At 43.1% G+C, this 20,687-nt stretch overlaps 1 pseudogene; it reads right to left on the reverse strand.

The window, feature by feature from the left end:
* Positions 1-4,984: 4,984 nt before the first annotated feature.
* LOC114693496 lies at positions 4,985-5,865 on the reverse strand (annotated as a pseudogene).
* Between the last annotated feature and the right edge of the window lie 14,822 nt (positions 5,866-20,687).

A 20,687-nucleotide genomic window follows, 5' to 3' on the forward strand; every position in this document is an offset into this window, starting at 1 on the left:
CTTTATATGTTACTTGGTCCTTTTCCTTTGCAGCTCTTAATATTTTTTCTTTATTCTGTGTGTTTAGTGTTTTGATTATTATGTGGCGAGGGGACTTTTTTTTTGGATCCAGCCTATTCGGTGTTCTGTAAGCTTCTTGTATCTTCATAGGTATTTCTTTCTTTAGGTTAGGAAAGTTTTCTTCTATGATTTTGTTGAATATATTTTCTGTGCCTTTGAGTTGGTATTCTTCTCCTTCTTCTATCCCTATTATTCTTAGGTTTGGTCTTTTCATGGTGTCCCAAATTTCCTGGACGTTTTGTGTTAGGACTTTTTTGTCTTTATTGTTTTCTTTGACTGACGAATCTATTTTCTCTATTGTGTCTTCAGCGTCAGAGATTCTCTGTTCCATCTCTTGCAATCGGTTGGTTATGCTTGTTTCTATAGTTCCTGTTCGTTTTGTCAGGATTTCTATTTCCAGCATTCCCTCAGCATGTGTTTTCTTTATTGTCTCAAATTCATTTTTCAGATCTTGGAATGTTTCTTTCATCTGTTTAATTGCTTTTTCTTGGCTTGATTTGATTTCTTCCCATTTTTTGTTCGTTTTTTCTTCCATTTCTTTAAGGGAGTTTTTTATTTCCTCTTTAATGGAGTTTTTCATTTCCTCTTTAAGGGAAGTTTTTATTTCCTCTTTAAGGGAGTTTTTTATTTCCTCTTTAAGGAAAGTTTTTATTTCCTCTTTAAGGTAGTTTTTCAATTCCTCTTTAAGGAAAGTTTTTATTTCCTCATTGAGGGAATGTTTTATTTCTTCTTTAAGGGCCTCTATCATCTTCTTAATGTCATTTTTAGGGTTGATGTCTTCTGTTTCTTCTGTCATGGTATGTTTAGGTCTTGCAGGTGTAGAATCACTAGGTTCTGATGTTGCCATATAGGTCTTTATGTTGTTGCCTGTATTTTTGCACTGGCATCTACTCATCTCTTCCTCTGTGAGGTGCAGGTGGTGTCTGTGTCTGAGAGTGCCTCTCTTGTTCTAATTTTTAGTCTTGGTTTAGTAGTGGTTCTTGGTTAAATTGGTGCTATTGGGCTATTTCTTCAGGGACAGATGATTTCGATTGGTGAATTATATACTTATGATTCTGGTGATCTGGTTTGGTGTCTGGGTAGCGCCTTCTTCTGTGTTCCCAGGTCACGTTTTGTTCATTTGTCAACTCCTCAGCTGATCTTGATTCCTCAGACTTTAAACTGTAGGCATCTGAACCCTCTCCCAGATGGGTTTCAGCTGAGCAGGGTAGTCTCACCAACACCTCCAAATTGTTGGGTTTCACAGGATCAGCAGCTGGGCCCTGGGTTGTTCTCAGACGGAGTGTTCAGATTCGTTCTGGTTCTGACCCACCGAGATAGCTTCTTCCCCAGATGTTGGGGTTAGGGGCGTCCCTGTTCCAAGCTGCGTCTGCTTGTCTCCGTCCCTGGGCCTGTTTACCTCTGCAGTCCGCCACCGGGCCTGTATGTCCCTGTCAGCTGCCGCTGGGCCTGTCTGCCTCTGGAGGCCGCCACCGGGCCTGAATGTCACTGCAGGCTGCAGCCGGGACTGAATGTCCCTGTCGGCTGTTGCCGCCGGGACTGAATGTCCCTGTCGGCCGCTGCCGCCGGGCCCGTTTACCTCAGCGGGCCGCTGCTGGGCCCGTCTACCTCCACAGGCCGCCGCCACAGGCCTACCTGTGTCTGCTTGTCTCTGCCGCTGGGCCTGTCTACCCCTGTGGGCCGCCGCTGGGCCTGAATGTCTCTGCCGGCTGCCGCCGGGCCTGAATGTCCCTGTCGGCCGCTGCCGCTGGGACTGAATGTCCCTGTTGGCTGCCGCCGCTGGTCCCGTCTACCTCAGCGGGCTGCTGCTGGGCCCGTCTACCTCCACGGGCCACCGCCGCAGGCCTACCTGCGTCTGCTTGTCTCTGCCGCCGGGCCTGTCTACCTCTGTGGGCCACCGCTGGGCCTGAATGTCTCTGCCGGCTGCCGCCGGGCCTGGATGTCCCTGTCGGCCGCTGCCGCCGGGTCCGTTTACCTCAGCAGGCCGCCGCTGGGCCCGTCTACCTCTGTGGGCTGCCGCTGGGCCTGAATGTCTCTGCCGGCTGCCGCCGGGTCTGAATATCCCTGTCGGCTGCCGCCGCTGGGCCTGTCAACCTCCACTGGCCCCCGCCGCAGGCCTACCTGCATCTGCTTGTCTCTGCCGCCGGGCCTGTCTACCTCTGTGGGCCGCCGCTGGGCCTGAATGTCTCTGCCAGCTGCCGCCGGGCCTGAATATCCCTGTCGGCTGCCGCCGCTGGGCCCGTCTACCTCAGCGGGCTGCTGCTGGGCCCGTCTACCTCCACGGGCCGCCGCCGCAGGCCTACCTGCATCTGCTTGTCTCTGCCGCCGGGCCTGTCTACCTCTGTGGACTGCCGCTGGGCCTGAATGTTTCTGCCGGCTGCCGCCAGGCCTGGATGTCCCTGTCGGCCGCTGCCGCCGGGTCCGTTTACCTCAGCAGGCCGCCGCTGGGCCCGTCTACCTCAGTGGGCTGCTGCTGGGCCCGTCTACCTCCACGGGCCGCCGCCGCAGGCCTACCTGCGTCTGCTTGTCTCTGCCGCCGGGCCTGTCTACCTCTGTGGGCCGCCGCTGGGCCTGAATGCCACTGCCAGCTGCCGCCGGGCCTGAATGTCCCTGTTGGCTGCCGCCGCTGGGCCCGTCTACCTCAGCGGGCTGCTGCTGGGCCCGTCTACCTCCACGGGCCGCCGCCGCAGGCCTACCTGCGTCTGCTTGTCTCTGCCGCCGGGCCTGTCTACCTCTGTGGACTGCCGCTGGGCCTGAATGTCTCTGCCGGGCCTGGATGTCCCTGTCGGCCGCTGCCGCCGGGTCCGTTTACCTCAGCAGGCCGCCGCTGGGCCCGTCTACCTCTGTGGGCTGCCGCTGGGCCTGAATGTCTCTGCCGGCTGCCGCCGGGTCTGAATATCCCTGTCGGCTGCCGCCGCTGGGCCCGTCTACCTGAAAATCATGTATTATAAGCATTTTATATCATCATTGAAATCATTACTCTCAGTGGTTATAAAGTAATTCAACAAATTATTCAATTATTCCCATGCTCCTAGAAATTTTAGTTGTAGGGCTATTTTGGCATTATTTCATTTATTGGTTTTGTCGTCACAACACAGGAATGAGCATCTCTTCTCTTTCTTTGTCCACATGAATTGCCTAACATAGCAAAGAGCCTCTATGTTCATGAAGATACTGATGACCATTACTCATGTTCTGCCAAAGTTCATAAAAATTTCAACTCTAACAAACCATATATGAATGTGTAACTATTATGTCCTCACTGATGATTGCATTATGCATAATGATAAGCATTACCAGGTGTTTTCTTCAATTTTGCTAATTTCAGAGGTAAAATACTTCTATCGTTATTTAATACATCTTTTATTGGTACTTAGATTAATCATTTTTTGTTTTATTCTGCATTTCCGTGTCTTCAATTATGAATCATCACTCCTTTCTAGTTCTAAGACAAGGTTGAAATGAAAGAGATGTTTTGATGGGGGGCGCATTTCGGGGTTAGGAAGAAACCTGATGCCGGGGAAACTCCCAGGAATCCACAAGGATGATCCTAGCTAAGATTCATAGCAATAGTGGAGAGGGTGCCTGAACCCTGATCTACTGTAATCAGATCGTAATCACTACCCTAATTGTTATCAGAGATACTCTATCCAGTAACTGATGGAAATCAATGTAGAGATCCACAGCTAAGCACTGGGCTGAGCTCCAGGAGTCCTCCTGAAGAAAGAGAGGTGTAGCATGAATCTTAAAAGTTCTTATTAAATAAAAACAAACCTGAGGCCAGTTATTGGGGTGAATGCTGGAAGGTCAGAGAAGCAGAACAAGGCACAGCCAACCTCACCTCGCTAGTTCCTCAGCTGGTCCTGTTTCCTCAGACTGGATACCTCTGAGTCCTCATCCAGAATGAATCTCAGCTGAACTGCTGCTCAAAAGCCTGAAAGCTTAACCAGCCAAATGCTTCTAGTTTCTGGTCTTCACGCCTTATATATCTTTGTTTTTGCCATCACTCCCTGGGATTAAAGGCTCACTTCTTGGGATTACCATGCCTGGCTGTTTCTAATGTAGCCTTGAACTCACAGAGACCCAGAGGGATTTCTGCCTCTGGAATGCTAGGATTAAAGGTGTGAGTGCCTCCATTTTCTAGCCTTTGTATCTCATGGCTGTTCTGTCTCTGACTGCAGATAAGTTTATTAGGGTGCACAATATTTTGGGGAACACAATACCACCACAGAGAGGAGAGATTGTACAAGCCAGGGGGGTCAAGGTCATGACAGGAGAACCCACAGAAACAGATGACCTGAGCTCATAGACTCTGGACCAACAGTTATGGAGCCTGCATGGGACCAACCCTCTGCATGTGTGTGAAAGTTGTGTAGCTTGGTCTGTTTGTAAGGCTCCTAGCAGTGAGATCAGGACCTGTCCCTAGCACTTAGCTGGCCTTTGGGAACCTGTTCCCCATGCTGGATTACCTTGCAGCGAGAGGAGCTCAGTCTGCCTCACTTGATGTGCCATGCTTTGTTCAAGCCCATGGGAGGCCTGTCCCTTTCTGAATAGAGACAGGGTAGGAGTGAATGGGGAGAGGGGTAAATGTGAGTGGTTGGGAAGGGAACAGCAGAAGAGGAGGTAGGGTAGTCAGTATGTAAAATAAATGGAAAAAAAGTTAATTAAAATAAAAAGACAAGATGACAAGTATGATGTGCTTTCCTTCTTTATACACAAAGACCAGGGTGATGGACTCTCCTTGGTTCACAGAGCTCTGTGTCCATGATGTCTATCTATCATTGCCATTTTTGGATATAAATATTTGAGTAATTATGAACTTTATCTTTACTCTCATTTATGATCTTTTTTTGTGTTTGAGAATATTTTATGTTATTTTTTTTTAACAGATTTAATTCACTTTATTTTTCTTGTATAAAAACCCTTATGTGGTGGCCACAGCTGGAGCCTGGGTTCTCTGAACAGACACTCTGGTGTGGGTTTTCACAAGATGGTCAGTGAATTCCTGATAAGGAGATTTGGTGAACACAGTCTCTTTCCAGAGGTCGGGGGTCAGGTAGCTGTAGGTCTTGGAGACGGCATCAAAGGTGGCCTTGGCAAAGTTGCCCAGGGTGGCAGTGCATCCCCTGGCTGACGTGTAGCAGTCATCAATACCGGCCATCATCAGTAACTTCTTAGGCACAGGAGCAGAGACGATGCCAGTGCCCCTGGGGGCAGGGATGAGACGCACCAACACAGAGCCACAGCGGCCTGTCACTTTGCACGGGACAGTGTGGGGCTTGCCAATCTTGTTCCCCCAGTAGCCTCTCCGCACAGGGACAATGGACAGCTTGGCCAAGATGATGGCCCCTCGGATGGCAGTGGCTACTTCCTTGGAGCACTTCACACCAAGACCAACATGACCATTGTAGTCCCCAATAGTGACAAAAGCCTTGAACCTGGTCTGCTGGCCAGCCCGAGTCTGCTTCTGCACTGGCATGATCTTTAGAACCTCATCCTTTAGGGATGCGCCCAGGAAAAAGTCAATGATCTCGGATTCCTTAATGGGAAGGGAGAACAGGTAGATCTCCTCCAGGTACTTGATCTTCATGTCCTTAACCAGGCGGCCCAGCTTGGTGACGGGGATCCACTCCTTGTCTTCAGCTTTACCTCCACGAGCCCCACGGCCTCGACCACGGCCACGGCCCCGACCACGACCACGGCCCCTAAGACCGCTGCCGAATCCTCCGCGGAAGCCGCCGTGGCCTCCTAGTCCTGGGCCCCCGGTCCTCCGGGCCCTCCCGCTGCACCGGCGTCTTCCGCCATTTGGTGTTTTCCCGAAGAAAAAGAAGCGAGAATATTTTATTTTTACAAAGGTATATTAATCATTTTCTATATTGCTTCCCTACTTATTCTATTAATTTTATTGTGAGAATGCCATTCTACATACTTTAAAAAATTAAATACTTTTCTCTTTTAAAATTTGATTCCTTCTTATGTTTAATTTTTTGTGTATAATTTCACATATATATAACTGTGTGTTTACCTGTTAGTATCCCAGCTAAATGACAGCCATCTTCTCCACCAGGTTCCTCCAAACTTAGCACCTCACCAAAGTGAGAAGTGAGGCCTGACTCTTGTGAAGTTCACAACTCAAAGGGTCATGCCTACAGATGGGAATAAATTATGACATGCCAGAATGTTCTCCCCTCTACGTGTCACTGCCAGTCAACAAGACCCCCGGAAGAAAGTACATGGGAGCTGCAGGAACTGCAAGACCCGGGTGGTCTCTGAGTGTGGGAGGCCAGCTGTGGTCAAATCATCCCTTTATGCAGTCCTGCTGGGTAAAGCATGCTCAGATTCTCGGACCTGAATAAGTTCTCACTAGGAAACCTCTGTGGGTCTCTATAGCTCCTACTTCTTAATATATTAAAGGGCCCCTCAGACCCCTCAGATAGACTGTGTCATCCTTCTTCCCTAATCAGCCTTAACCATCATGGAGATACACTTTCCATCAAGCATATTCTCTCTTACATTGGCAGCTAGCAAGAAGAACTTTACCTGTCACTGACTATCAACCTCTGACAGGGGGAAGTATTGACCTTAACTCAGGTCCCTACTAAGAGCTTGCAAGTATCTGGAACAACCACAGCAATCCTTATGGCTGCCACACAGCCCAGTAAAAGAGTAGAAGATGACCAAGATGGAATGTCCTTTTTGGATAGGTCTAAGATGTCTATAATAGCCTTAGCTATGTCAAGCCCTTTTTTAAATCAATAAACTCTTGATGCAAACACATCAAGTAAATCAGTAAACTCCTGATGCAACAGCATCAAACTTAAACACTCCCTTAGCTTCACCAAACCATGGTTCATCAATATCAACAGATTAACATAATTCTAGTATGAATATTGCCATATATATTTACAACTCTTATAAACTTACATTTTCTATAGGACTATTTTCACTTTACAAACTTTAGCAAACATTCAAAAGAGATCTGAACAGAATTATTCACATTTTCTTCCAACAAAACAGAGGGTACATGAATCATGAGTCACCACAGCTAAAACTGTAGGTGAACTCAAAGCTGTTCCATTTCTGAAGTTCAAAGTTCAAAAAAGTCAGTTTGAGTAACAGTCTTAGAGTTCCCCTGAAAGTTTGAAATCGGAACCTAATTCGTCAGCAGCTCTGATGTCTTTGTATCTGGCTTCCTTGGCCCCAGGATTCAGCAAGTGCTGCTGCCAGGGGCCTGTAACACTCAAGGTGGTTCTGTCCACCCCCACCCCACACCCCACCCCCCGCCACCAGGCACCTTCCCCGCCAGGCCCTCCCAGCCATCCTAGAGCTGGTTGTGGCACACTGCCATGGTGGAAGTGCACCCAGTGGCGGCCAGTTCCTGGCTGGGGAGTGGTCCCTTTGCCTAAATTCATTGCACCTCCCCTGGGTGCAACAATTCAACTAAGTTCAAACAATCATCTCTGAAACTTTCATTCTCAGTTACAACAGCATTTTATGGCAGTCTTTCCCAAGGAAGCTTGCCTTGGGATGAAGGTAGTTGCCAAGGTAACTGAGCTGCTACAGAGCTCTTTGGAAAGTTGTCTGCTCCTCCCATCTCCAGACCTGCCTGCCTAGAGTCCACAGCATCCTGAGGCCCTGAAGGCTTTCTCACACCTTGTGCTACACAGCTGAATGCTGCCCTGCAGCTACAAGTTATGGTTCCCAAGCAGCCCTTCCAGATCTAGGAGGAAACCTAGCTGCTAAGAGCTGTGCTTCTCAAACAGTCCTTCCGGGTCTGGCAGGAAACCCAGCCATGGTCACTCACAGCTGCTGCACCTCCAGCTCCATTTACATTCACTCCCACTATATTACACTGGGTATCTGGCTGTTCAGTTATGGAGAACATTTGACATCCTTGCACCTCCTTCCCTCTTCTAGCTGCTTCTCTAATACTAGCTTGAAAGGGAGATGCAGGGCTAGCAGTGAGGGTTTGCCATGTTCTGGGAGGTTTTTTGCAGCAGAGCAATTATGGGCAACTTTGCCATTCTGATAGACAACTCCCCAGGTAAGTCTAATTCCACCCCTACAGAAGGAAGAGGAGTACCCTTCTGAGAAGGAGAGACCTGAAGAGCCTCCAGTTTTTGACAAAGAAAAATTACTAAGTTTTTCAAGCCCTTCCGTTTCTCCCTTGTCTCATCCCAAGACTTCTGTTCTTTAAACTTGGCTTCCTGGCCAAGAGGGAACTGACACTTGTAAAAGCATTCTCATCTGGTGGCAGCTCTGGCAGAGTGGAGGGTTTTGTTCTGTCCGTATCTACCTCAGGGAAAACTCTCCCTGCCACTCAGGACTTAGATGTCCCAAATTAATGCCCCAGGCCAAAAGCTTCCATGGGAATCTTTTCTGGCCCATGTTCCTCACAATATTGTTGCATTTCAGCTCTCATTCTCCCCCAGAAGTCTCCATTCAGAGTTCCATAGTTGCCAGGCAGTGGTGGCACATGCCTTTAATCCCAGCACTCAGGAGGCAGAGCCAGGCAGATCTCTGTGAGTTTGAGGCCAGCCTGGTCTACAAAACGAGATCCAGGACAGGCACCAAAACTACACAGAGAAACCCTGTGTTGAAAAGAAAGAAAGAAAGAAAGAAAGAAAGAAAGAAAGAAAAGAAAGAAAGGAAGAAAGGAAGAAAGAAAGAAAGAAAAAGAAAGAGAGAGAGAGGAAGGAAGGAAGGAAGGAAGGAAGGAAGGAAGGAAGGAAGGAAGGAAGGAAGGAAGGAAGGAAAAGAAAAGAGACAGAGTCCCATAGTCAGAAAACCAAGGACACAGCTACTCTATGAACTCCAAGAACCTCTGAACTTGTTAGTGTTCTATCTTAACCCCCTAGGTTTCAAACTTTCTACAAGTGAATACACAAACATCTGCTTATTATTTCCCTGCCCCATATCAGCTTTTCTTTCTCAGACTGCTAAGCCTGCAGTGGCTGCTTGTTCCTGGATGCCGTTTTCAGGTCCAACACTAGAGAAATTCTACTCTTACCCTAAATTCCTTACTATTAAACCTACACAATATCCATATACTTAACCCTATTTTTTTCCTTAATTTTATAGATAGAAATTGAGAGAGAGAGAGAGAGAGAGAGAGACTAGACAGAGAGAGATACTTGTTGCAGTATAACTTTTCTATATACAGTTATTGGTCCTGAAGAATAAAATACCACTGCCTAACTTTAATATAAAACTGGACATGTCCAACTGCTTCCGCGGTGCTTCCTCCCCCACATACTTCCTCTGCACCCAAGTTCCTAGCTCTGGCGCCATCTGTGGGAGGCCAGCTCCCACCTTTTTAAAGGGTTCCTATGAGGAGGAGAGGGGGATAAGAAACTTTTAGATAGAAAGATATCGGGGAGGAGAAAGACAGAAACACAGGATAGCTTAGGGAGGACCTGTATCAAAACCCAACAGTCCCTTCTGCCTCTTCAAAAGGGCTTTTTATAACAATGTCAAGGGGAAGGGTAAAAGACCTCCCCCTTGCTAGATCAAAGCACACCACACAGCCAAATGTAGACCCTTCCAAACACCCGGTAACTATGCCCATGGTCAAATCATCCCCTTATGTAGCCCTGCTGGGTAAAGCAATTCTTGGACCCTGAGTAAGTTCTCACTAGGAAACTTCTGTGGGTCTCTACTTCTGAGGAGCAAGCAGTGCTGACGGAGACCCTCAGATGTGGAGATAGAAGATGAGGCTTCATATTCATAGGTGCAGAAAACATCAAACATAGCCACACTCCTAACCAGGGTAATAGAGCTGAATATTTGAGCTATTAAAAGAAAAAGAAGAAACAGCAATCGACATCGATGGGGTTTCTACATCCAGAAATACTATCTTCCAAAAATACAGGTGAAGCACTTTCTCTGGTAAACCAGAAGTGAGGGAGTCAGCCACAGTGGATAACCTGCAAGAAGCATTTTAGAGGCGCTTGCAGAGTAAGGCAGTCTATACAGTGTGGAAAGTCAGATATACATAAAGAAAGGAAGGGTACCAATGGAGCAAGAAATGAAAGTTAACTGGTTTGCTTGTGATTGCTTTAAATAAAACTGTTTAAGTCAGTGTGTTAGTTACTTTTCGGTTGCTATGACAAATAGCATGCATGACCAAGGTAACTTAAAGAAGAAAGAGTTGATTTGGGTTTATAGTTTCAGAGAGAACATTCCTAATGCTGAGGGCAGGATGGTAGCAGGCCGCCTGAGCAGGAAGCTGAGAGAGAATATCTTCAAATACAGATCCAAAGCAAGATGGGAACTAGGTAAGGCTAGGCTATGAGCTCTGAAAGCCCACTCTAGGTGTGTGCTTCTTCCAGCAAGGCTGCCCCACCTCCCTAAACAGTGCCCACACACCACCTGGGGACCAAGTGTTCAAGTACTTGAGCCTATGGGGGACATTTATCAGCTATGTTAAAAATGCATTGTTTTAAGAAATAAAGGACATCAATATCACAAGAGATGGAGAAAAATTGGGACTAATCTCTCACAGGCACCTGATCTGACCCTTCACTGTGGTGTTCTTTGAAAATAGCTTATACTACTTAAAAGTGAATTTTATATGGGACTGGGGTGCTGTGGATATCACTCTATATAAATAAAACACTGATGGCCAGTGACCAGACAGGAAGTATAGGCGGGACAAGGAGAGAGGAGAATTGGGGAAACAGGAAGAAGGAGGGAGAGACACTGCAGCCACCGCCAGGATAAGCAGCATGTAAAGACGCCGGTAAGCCACCAGCCACATGGCAAGGTATAGATTTATAGAAATGGGTTAATTTAAGATATAAGAACAGTTAGCAAGAAGCCTGCCACGGCCATACAGTTTGTAAGCAATATAAGTCTCTGTGTTTACTTGGTTGGGTCTGAGCGGCAGTGGGACTGGCGGGTGACAGATTTGTCCTGACTGTGGGCAAGGCAGGAAGACTCTAGGTACACTAGGGAGAGGACTCAACAGTGAAGACTGTGTGTTGCTCTTCCAGAGGACTCAATTTCACCTCCCGGCATCACAACCATCTGTAACTTCTGCTCCAAGGGATCTGCTACCCCCAGCCTCTTTGACCACCTACACTTATGTGTAAACACACACACACACACACACACACACACACTATACATACACTTAACTAAAATAATTTTAAAATTCCATTATAAATTTAGTGCAGCCATTACATTTTTAGAATAAATAAAAATTACATATTAAGCAAAATGTAATTAATCATAAAAATTAAAACCAGAGGAGTCAGAAAATAGGGGACATAAACAAAAGTAAAAGCAATTAAAAAAGTTACAATTATAGTAGATTTCAATTCATCTATGTTAAAAGTCTTCTTATACATGATTGGTTTAAATATATTATTGAAGACAGAGATTATTGAAATGGTTTAAGAGCAAGATCTAGCTACATTGTATGTCTACGAGAAATTAGTTTTAAATATAAAGATTTACACAGATGTAAACAGGAAAAATGTAGAGAATAGCATTCCATATGTATACAGATTGTCAACAGGAGGCAGGAGCAGCTTTGTGGATTTCAGATTAAGACAACTTCAAAATCAGGAAGGTCAGCAGAAATAAAGAGGAACGTTACATCATGCAAAGGCTCTTTCCCCAAGAAGACATAATCCTTAATGTAGATTATATTTAACAAAGAATTCAAAATACGTGTCACAAAAGTAATAGAAGCAGGCCATTTTGCTATTATAGCTGAGACTCCTGTGAATAACTTCCAGACAAAGCAGAAGAAAACGCCAGCATGACACACCCTGAACTTCATAGCTGTCCACTGCTCTCATTGGTTCCTCTAGACGGCACTGTCAGCAGGAGCAGAATGCCTATTCTTCTCAAGATTGTGAAGAACTTCACAACAGGAAAAGGTTTGGAGCCAGAGAGAACTTGAAATCATACAAAGTGCATTCTCATAACACAATAGAAATCAATAATAGATAGCTGGAAACATATCCAAATAAATCTATTGCCGTATATAATTTTTCCCCAAACACCTAGTATATTGACCACACTTAAAGGAAGGTCCCACAAGGTAATGTATACAGATGGCAAAGATGTAAGAATACAGTTTCAACAATAGCCATGAAAATTTCCTATGCAAATCATGACACAGTATAGAAGTCCTTAAACGTTTTGATTTTAGGATCCATTGGGATTCTTTTAAATTATTGATAACCTCAAAGAACTTTTTATTTGTATGGATTATATCTACTGGTACTTAGGATATTAGAAACTTAAGAAGTTTTAAAGATAATTGTCTATTCATTTTCTTAAGTGACAGCAATAAACCTCCACTATTTTAGTAAAATGCATTTGAATGCAAAATAATCATTTTCAAAACCACCAGAATTTAGTAAAAGTGGCATTTTATTTTTGCAAGTCTCTTCAATGTCTGTCTTAGCACAATGAATTCTCACATACCCTTCAGTATCTTGTTATCGATTGTTATTTTATATATGAAGAAAATCTAGCCTCATACAGATACTTAGTTCAAAAAAGAAATATGGTTTTTCTTGCCTTTTGAATATTTGTGGTTATTCTTTGATATCACACCAAAACTCAGCAAGTGTCAGTTTTACAAAGAATCCGTACAGTAAGAAATCTGCAAGTGTGTCCGTGAACTAGCCCTGTTCTTTGTATCAACATATTACAGGCACCATTTTGCATGTTGAATGAACCTTTATTCATCTTTGCTTTTCTAACACCATGCATTGGTCATTTGGGAAACATCGCCCTCCTGGATCACACAGAATTTCCTGAAGTTGACACATTTCCCCACACAGCATCACAGTCATTAATATCACACCACTCTTATCAGAAAAGCCTTTCAATATTGGGGAGCTGTCAAGCTCGCAGTGGCAGATAGGAATTTTCCAAAATTCTAATTTTTGCTTGATAGCTTAAATTTTATTGTTGGCAACAAATACTGTCAGTTGTTTTCCTTGAAGTGACAAGTTCACTTTGTTCATTTTTGACAAATGTCTGCCACACACCTAAGTATGAATAACCATAGTTTGTCAGTCATTCTTTCAAGTAAAAATGACTTTCAATGAAAAGGAAGGAAAAAAAAACCCTAGCTAGCTCTGCTCTCAAGTACCTGTACAGAGCCATACTGTGCTTCAGAGTACAGCAACGTAGTGTATACCTATACCTCCCATTTTGTCACACTCAGGAATTGAGATTGATCCAGGTTAATAATTATTGCTCCTTTATCCGGGACATTCGGAAGTGACACTGGCATTTTTCCCTTATGGGTGCATAATGGTTTAAAAAAAAATATGTCTACTGGCCAAGTCTGATGCCACTGGCTCAATCTGAAGTAAGTCACACTGCTTTTTCACCATGGCTTCCCATCCATTGGTTCACATGCTAACCAAGAGAACTGCAGATAATACCTTAGTATTTTATAAAAATGCTTTTGACCCAATGGTATCCTTGAAGGTTCTAGAGGATCCCCAGTGAAGCTCAGGGACCTTGAACATTATCCCATAGGGAGATCAATGAGGAAACTAAATGGCCTTTGTCACTGCTGTAAGCGGATGGTGACCCTGAAGAAACTTATGTATACTTGACTGAATTGAGATACTGAGAATAAATAACCTTAGTACACAAAAATGGATTATTCTAGTGATATCAAAGAAAAATTCCAAATAATCAATGTAAACTAGGCTCTCTATAGGTCTGGGGATTTTTCAGGTGACACTTCTGGAAGGCAGTAGCTAATATTGACTGTGTTTTGCTTCCTATCATTGACTGAGATGGTGTGGAGAGCATGCAGCAGTTTTAGGTGGAATGTGAGATCACCTAACAAAGGAGCTGAGACCTGCACAGGTCCTACTCTTCTGATTATACACAAAGATAGTGTTCAATGCAATGTTAGCTGCATTTGTTTTGATAAAGAAGTTGGTTTTCAGTATTCATATGTAGTTTGTTCATCCATGTTGGGCAGGGACACCAGCTGGTTTGGTGCAACAATCACATATTGTGGAGATGTAATATCTCAGGAAGTGAGCATTGTAGGTGATAAAAAAGACATGTTTCTGGGAGTTGGAGGAGTCCGTTATAACAAGTAACTTATGCAGAGAGCAAAAGACGTTTCTGATAAGCAAGTGTTATTTGGGGACTGTTAACCAGTGACACCACAGCCACCTCCCACAGTCTTTACTCTTCGGATTTTGATGGGAAAGATCAGCTTTTAAGGGGTGAAGCAAAGGCAGAAGTAGATGTGAGCAGAGTTGAAAAGTCAGGTTCTTTTCAGACTATCTATGACAAGCTTTCAGCTGGAATGAAACGTAATTAGCAAGTTCCATAATGCGGTTTGCTTCGCTTAGCTCTTCATTGGCCGTCTAACAAATTCTATCAGTTAACTTGTAAAGCAGATGTATCTGCTGCGCCCTGGCTGATCCCATTATAGAAGGCAGCCTCAAGCAGGTGCAAGCCACACAACGGGGTGACCTTTAATCAGTGGGCCAGTCTTCGACTTGGCAGCAATACACATGCATTTTTGTCTAGAAACTCCCCTGTGAAGACGGTTGAGAAATGTTTCATGTGAGCGATAAAGAAGCCAAAAGCCCAGACTCAAATCCTAAAGGTAAGTATTAATGTTTACTTTATAGTCTTCCCACAATGACCTCAAGTGTCATGTGGGGACTGAGACAATATTGAATGCTGATGACTCCTACCAAAATATTAGCAGTGACTATGAGGCCAGCTAGGTTTTTTATGTTTCTCTACTTTATATTTTACCCACACTACTTTTACTTAAAAAAATTAATGTGAAAAAGATAAATAAGAACAAAATCTGAGATCATCCCAAATGGAAAATTGAAAAGATGAACAACTAATTATTTAAAAACATATTTTATTCTGTTCAGATTTGGTGAATGCAAACCGCTGTGGGATGTTCTGTATGGCAAATGTGTTGCTCTGGTTGGTCAATAAATAAAACACTGATTGACCAGTGGCTAGGCAGGAAGCATAGGTGGGACTAACAGAGAGAAGAAAAGAAAGAAAAGGAAGGCAGAAGGAGTCACTGCCAGTCACCTCCAGGACAAGCAGCATGTGAAGATGCCAGTAAGCCATGAGCCACATGGCAAGGTATAGATATATGGAAATGGATTAATTTAAGCTATAAGAACAGTTAGTAAGAAGCCTGCCACGGCCATACAGTTTGTAAGCAATATAAGTCTCTGTGTTTACTTGGTTGGGTCTGAGCAGCTGTGGGACTGGCGGGTGACAAAGATTTGTCCTGACTGTGGGCAAGGCAGGAAAACTCTAGCTACAGCAAACCCTACATATTATGTGCTGAGCTTCATGGATACACAACATAATTTGTATTTCAGAACTTGATGACAAGACATGCAGAAATGAAAGACCGAACACTGCTCAAAGAGAGTTGAGCTGGAGTGGGATCCCCAAAGGGGAGAGAGACCTTTCTGGAAGAATTAAGGAAGTCTTCACAAAACTAAAGGGTAAACCAAATGCTGGTGTTTTAATTAAACCTGTGGAGATGTTTGCAGGGATAAAAATCCAAGGTAATTAAAAAAAAATCTCATACTAAACATCTGGTTCTTATAATTCAGAACACATAAGATCACTATTCACAATAGTTCACAGAAATGCACAGAGAAATGCTGAAATTCTAAGTATTTATCACACTATCATATTAGTTTATGTTTTGTTTTATCTTAGATAGGGTCTCACTATGTAGACCTGGCTAATGTGAAACTCACTACATAGACCAGATTGGCCTCAAATTCACACAGATCTACCTGCCTCTGCCTTCCAAGTGCTGGACCTCAAGGTATGCACCACCACACCCAGCTGCTAACATATCAATTTAATATTAAAATTCTTTATCACTGCTGTGAGTCTTGTGATAGTTTCTTGTTTCAGGAAGTTTTCAATTCAAGATTGGTAGACATATGAACAACTATTGTATATTTTTTTTTTTTGGTTTTTTCGAGACAGGGTTTCTCTGTGTAGCTTTGCACCTTTCCTGGAACTCACTTGGTAGCCCAGGCTGGCCTTGAACTCACAGAGATCCGCCTGCCTCTGCCTCCCAAGTGCTGGGATTAAAGGCATGCGCCACCACCGCCCGGCCCAACTATTGTGTATTTTTAATGCAAAAACCATTGGCCCAGATCACATGCAAAGAATCTTCACTAATATTTTCCTATGAGATGAGTTTCCATGTGTATAACATATATTTTTCAAAATGACTTTATGTGTTACATGTTCATTTTTTTTATACCATATGACTATTCAATCTTTATCTCAATACACCTTTTATTGCCCTTATTAACACATAGTAGTTGTATGGATAAGGGGGGTTGAATGTGATTTTTTTTCACAACACACAATACATCATGAGTTGATGGTGTCTGTTAACATCCTTCCAACCTCTTTCTACTGTCCTCCTCTTCTCTTCCGTGTCCTGGTCATTCCTCTTTGCTTTTGGATGAACTGCATTATTTTGTTTAGTATTCACAGGTGAGGAAAAAAAAACATTGATACTTGTCCTCCTGTTTGGCTTGTTTCACACTTGATGTCCTCCAGTTCTGTCCCTGGCCTGCAACTGATACAATTTTACTTTTCTTTGGGGCTGCATTATACTCCATTGTATATATGAAGTTTGCGTAAAGATGGTATGTATACATATGGGATATATATCATACATATTTATCCATTCATCTGTTGGTGGACATGTAGGATGTACAGAGAGAGAGAAGCCACTTTCACTTGGGAAGGACGACATTTCATTGTAGTTGTCATTTGCGTTTGCCTGATGTTAGTGGTGCATACTGAGCATCCTTCATCTCTGTATCCATTATTTACACATTATACTTTTGAGAACTGTCTACTCAGATAATTTCCCCATGTTATAGTTGGGTTGTTCAGTTTCTTTCTTCTGGCTCAACTCTCTATTATTACACGGAATGACAATAATGGAATACACATCCCCGTCTTGCTTCTGACATTTTTTGGGTTCCTTCCATTCAACAGAATGTTGACTATGAGTTTATAGAATGTAGCCATTATTATATTGAGGTCTCTATATATTCAGGATATTAAACACCTGGAATCTAGTAATTCTACTGAAGATTTTGTCCCATTCAATAGATTTTTTTCTCTTCATTCTGATGACTATTTTCTGTACATAAGCTTTTAATTTTTTTCCCTCTTACTGAAAATAGATATTTTTCTTCACACAATGTATCATGATTAAAGTTCCCCCACCTCTACTCCTCACAGTTTCTCCCCATAACCCCTCCCATCCAGATCCACTCCCTTTCTGACTCTCATTAGAAAACTATCAGGCTTCTAAGGGAAAATAATAAAACAGGTGGTGCACACCTTTAATCCCAGCACTCGGGAGGCAGAGGAAGGTGGATCTTTGTGAGTTCGAGGCCAGCCTGGGCTACAGAGTGAGTTCCAGGAAAGGCACAAAGCTACACAGAGAAACCCTGCCTTGAAAAACCAAAATAATAATAATAATAATAATAATAATAATAATAATAATACAGAGTAAAATATAATATGATTAAAAACAAAGACAAAGAAAAGGAAAGGAGCCCAAGAGAAGGCACAAGTATCAGAGACCCACTCAATCAAACACTCTGGAATCCCATAAAAACACTAAACTGGAAACCATAATATATATGCAAAAAATATATATGCATAATATATATACATAATATATATGCAAAAAAAGAAGATCTGTGCACACTGCCTCAGTCTCTGTGTGTTCATATGAGCTTTGCTCATGTTGATTTAGAGGGCCTTGTTTTCCTGGTGTCTTCCATCCCCTTACATATTTTGGATATTATCACTCTTAGACTTTTTCTGCATCCTTTTCCCAGGGGTTCCCTGAGCCCTGAGGGGAGGGATTTGATGGAGACTTTCTATTTAGGGATGAGTGTTCCAAAGTCTCTCACTCTCAGCATAATGTCTTGCTGTGCATCTCCATATTTGTTCCCTTCTATTGCAGGAGGAAGATTCTCTGATGATGGCTGAGCAAGGCACTGATCTACAAGTGGAGCAGAAGGTCACTGGGGATTACTGCCAGCACAGCCTGGGTTGTTTGGGGATTCTCGGGGGACCACTTTGGCCAACAACTCAATTAGGTGTAACCCAGTCCCAGGACTGGAGGCTTCATTTGAGGACAAAGGATGGCCAGTAGGGACTTTGTCCCCCCATTTGGCAATTTCTTTCATATCTCCCTCATATATGTATATCTTTGAAAGCTTTGACTGTACTAGATTTCCATACTATTAGTCAATTGTCACTTAACTTTAACTGTCTCTCACCAAATGCCTTCCTTTGTCTGCCACTCCCCAAATCCTCCTCACTTAATCAACCTGTCCTGGCCCCCAATCCATCCTTAACTGTTCTATTTCCCTTTTCTAATGAGAACTGTGTCCCATAGTCCCATACTCCATACCTAGCCTCTGTGGTCTACAAATTATAGCTTTGTTATCATTGACTCTTAAGTTAATATTCACATATAAACAAATACCTACTATATTTGTCTTTCTGGGTCTGGTATACCTCACTTGGGATGATTTTTCTAATCCCCTCCATTTACCAGCAAATTTCATTTTCTTAATGGCTGAGTAATACTCAATCATGTAAATGCACCACATTTTCTTTATCCATTCTTCTGTAGAGGGACATCTAGATTGTTTCCGATGTCTGGCTATTGTGAATACAGCAGCTGTGAATATGGTTGAGTAAATGTCTCTGTGGTAGACGAGGATACAGCAGCCGTGAGCATGGTTGAGTAAATGTCTCTGTGGTAGACTGAAGCATCCTTTGGGTGTGTGTAAGAGTGGTACAGCTGGATTTTGGAAGTAGATCAATTCCCATCTTCCTGAGGAGCAGCCACACTGATTTCCATAGTTACTTTCCCAGTTTGCATTCCCATCAGCAGTGAATGAGTGTTCTCCTTACTACACATGCTCTCCAACATGAGCTATCATTTATTTTATTGGTCTTAGCCATTCTAACTGGTTTAAAAGGCTATCTCAAAGTAGTTTTGATTTGTATTTCCCTGATGACTAAAGATGTTGAAAATTCCTTTAAGTGTTTCTCGACCATTTAATTTCCTCTTTTGAGAATTCTCTGTTCAGACGTGTACCCCATTTTTTAATTGGATTGTTTTCTTGATTTCTAGTTTTTAGAGTTCCTTACATATTTTGGATATTATCACTCTATCAGATGTGCAGTTGGTAAAAAAAAATCTTTTCTAATTCTACATGTAGGCTGTCACTTTGCCCAAATGTTGGTGTCACTTGCCATGCAGAAGCTCTCAGTTTCATGGGGTCCCTTTTATTGTGGATCTTAGTTCTTGTGGTAAAGATGTTGTGTTCAGAAAGACTTTTTCCTGTGCTAATAAGTTGAAGGCTGTTCCCCACCGTCTCTTCTACCAGGTTCAGTGTGCCTGGTTTTATGATGAGGTCTTAGATCCATTTGGACTTGAGTTTTGTGGAGGGTGATAAGTATGTATTTGGAGTCTTCTACATGCAGCACTCCAGTTTGACCAGCACCATTTGTTGAAGATGCTATCTTTTTTCCAGTGTATATTTCTGGCTTCTATATTAAAAATCAGGTGTTCATACATGTGTACAATTATGTAGTTGGTTTTTTAACTCTTTGGGGGCCCACCACCCAGCTCCCAAATCAATACACAGAGACTTATTCTTTTGAATGCCCGCCCTTAGCTCAGCTTGTTTCTAGCCAGCTTTTCTAACTTAAATTATCCCATTTCTCTTTAACAACACCTTGCCTCTGGGCTTTTTTACCTCTCTTTATTCTATATGTCTTTCTTCCCTTCTTACTCTGTGGCTGGCTGGGTGGCTGGGTGGCTGGCCACTGGTGTCCTCCTCTCCTTCTCCTTTTCTCACTCCTCCCTCTTCTCTCTTTTTCTATTTATTTTCTCTGCCTGGCAACCCTACATATCCCTCTCTCCTGCCTAACCATTGGCCATTCAGCTCTTTATTAGACCAATCAGGTGTTTTAGACAGGCAAAGTAATACAGCTTTACACAGTTAAACAAGTGCAACATAAAAGAATACAACACATATTTGCATCATTAAACAAATATTCCATATTATAAACAATTGCAACACATCTTAAACTAATATTCCACAACAGATTTATGTCTGTGTCTTCAATCCAATGTCACTGATCATCATGTCTGTAATGTGCCAATATTATTCTGTTCTTATTACTATAGCTCTGTGGTACAACTTGAAATCAGGGGTAAGGATACTTACAATATGTTTATTATTATTATTGTTGTCTTAGCTGTTCTGGGTTTTTTGTGTGTTTCCATATAAAGCTGAGACTGTCCTTTTAAGCTCTGTGAAGAATTGTGTTGGAATTTTGATGGGGATTGTATTGAATCTGTAGATTGCTTTTGGTAGGATGGCCATTTTTACTATGTTAGTCCTACTGCTTCACGAGCATGGAAAGTCTTTCCATCTTCTAATATATTCTTCAACTTCTTTCTTCAATGTCTTGCAGTTTTATCATACAAGTCTTTCACTTGCTTGGTTAGAGTTACCCCAAAATATTTTATATTATTTGAGGTTATTGTGAAAGGT

Source organism: Peromyscus leucopus, chromosome 3 (genome assembly GCF_004664715.2).
Source record: "Peromyscus leucopus breed LL Stock chromosome 3, UCI_PerLeu_2.1, whole genome shotgun sequence".
In the NCBI taxonomy this organism is placed as follows: Eukaryota; Metazoa; Chordata; class Mammalia; order Rodentia; family Cricetidae; genus Peromyscus; species Peromyscus leucopus.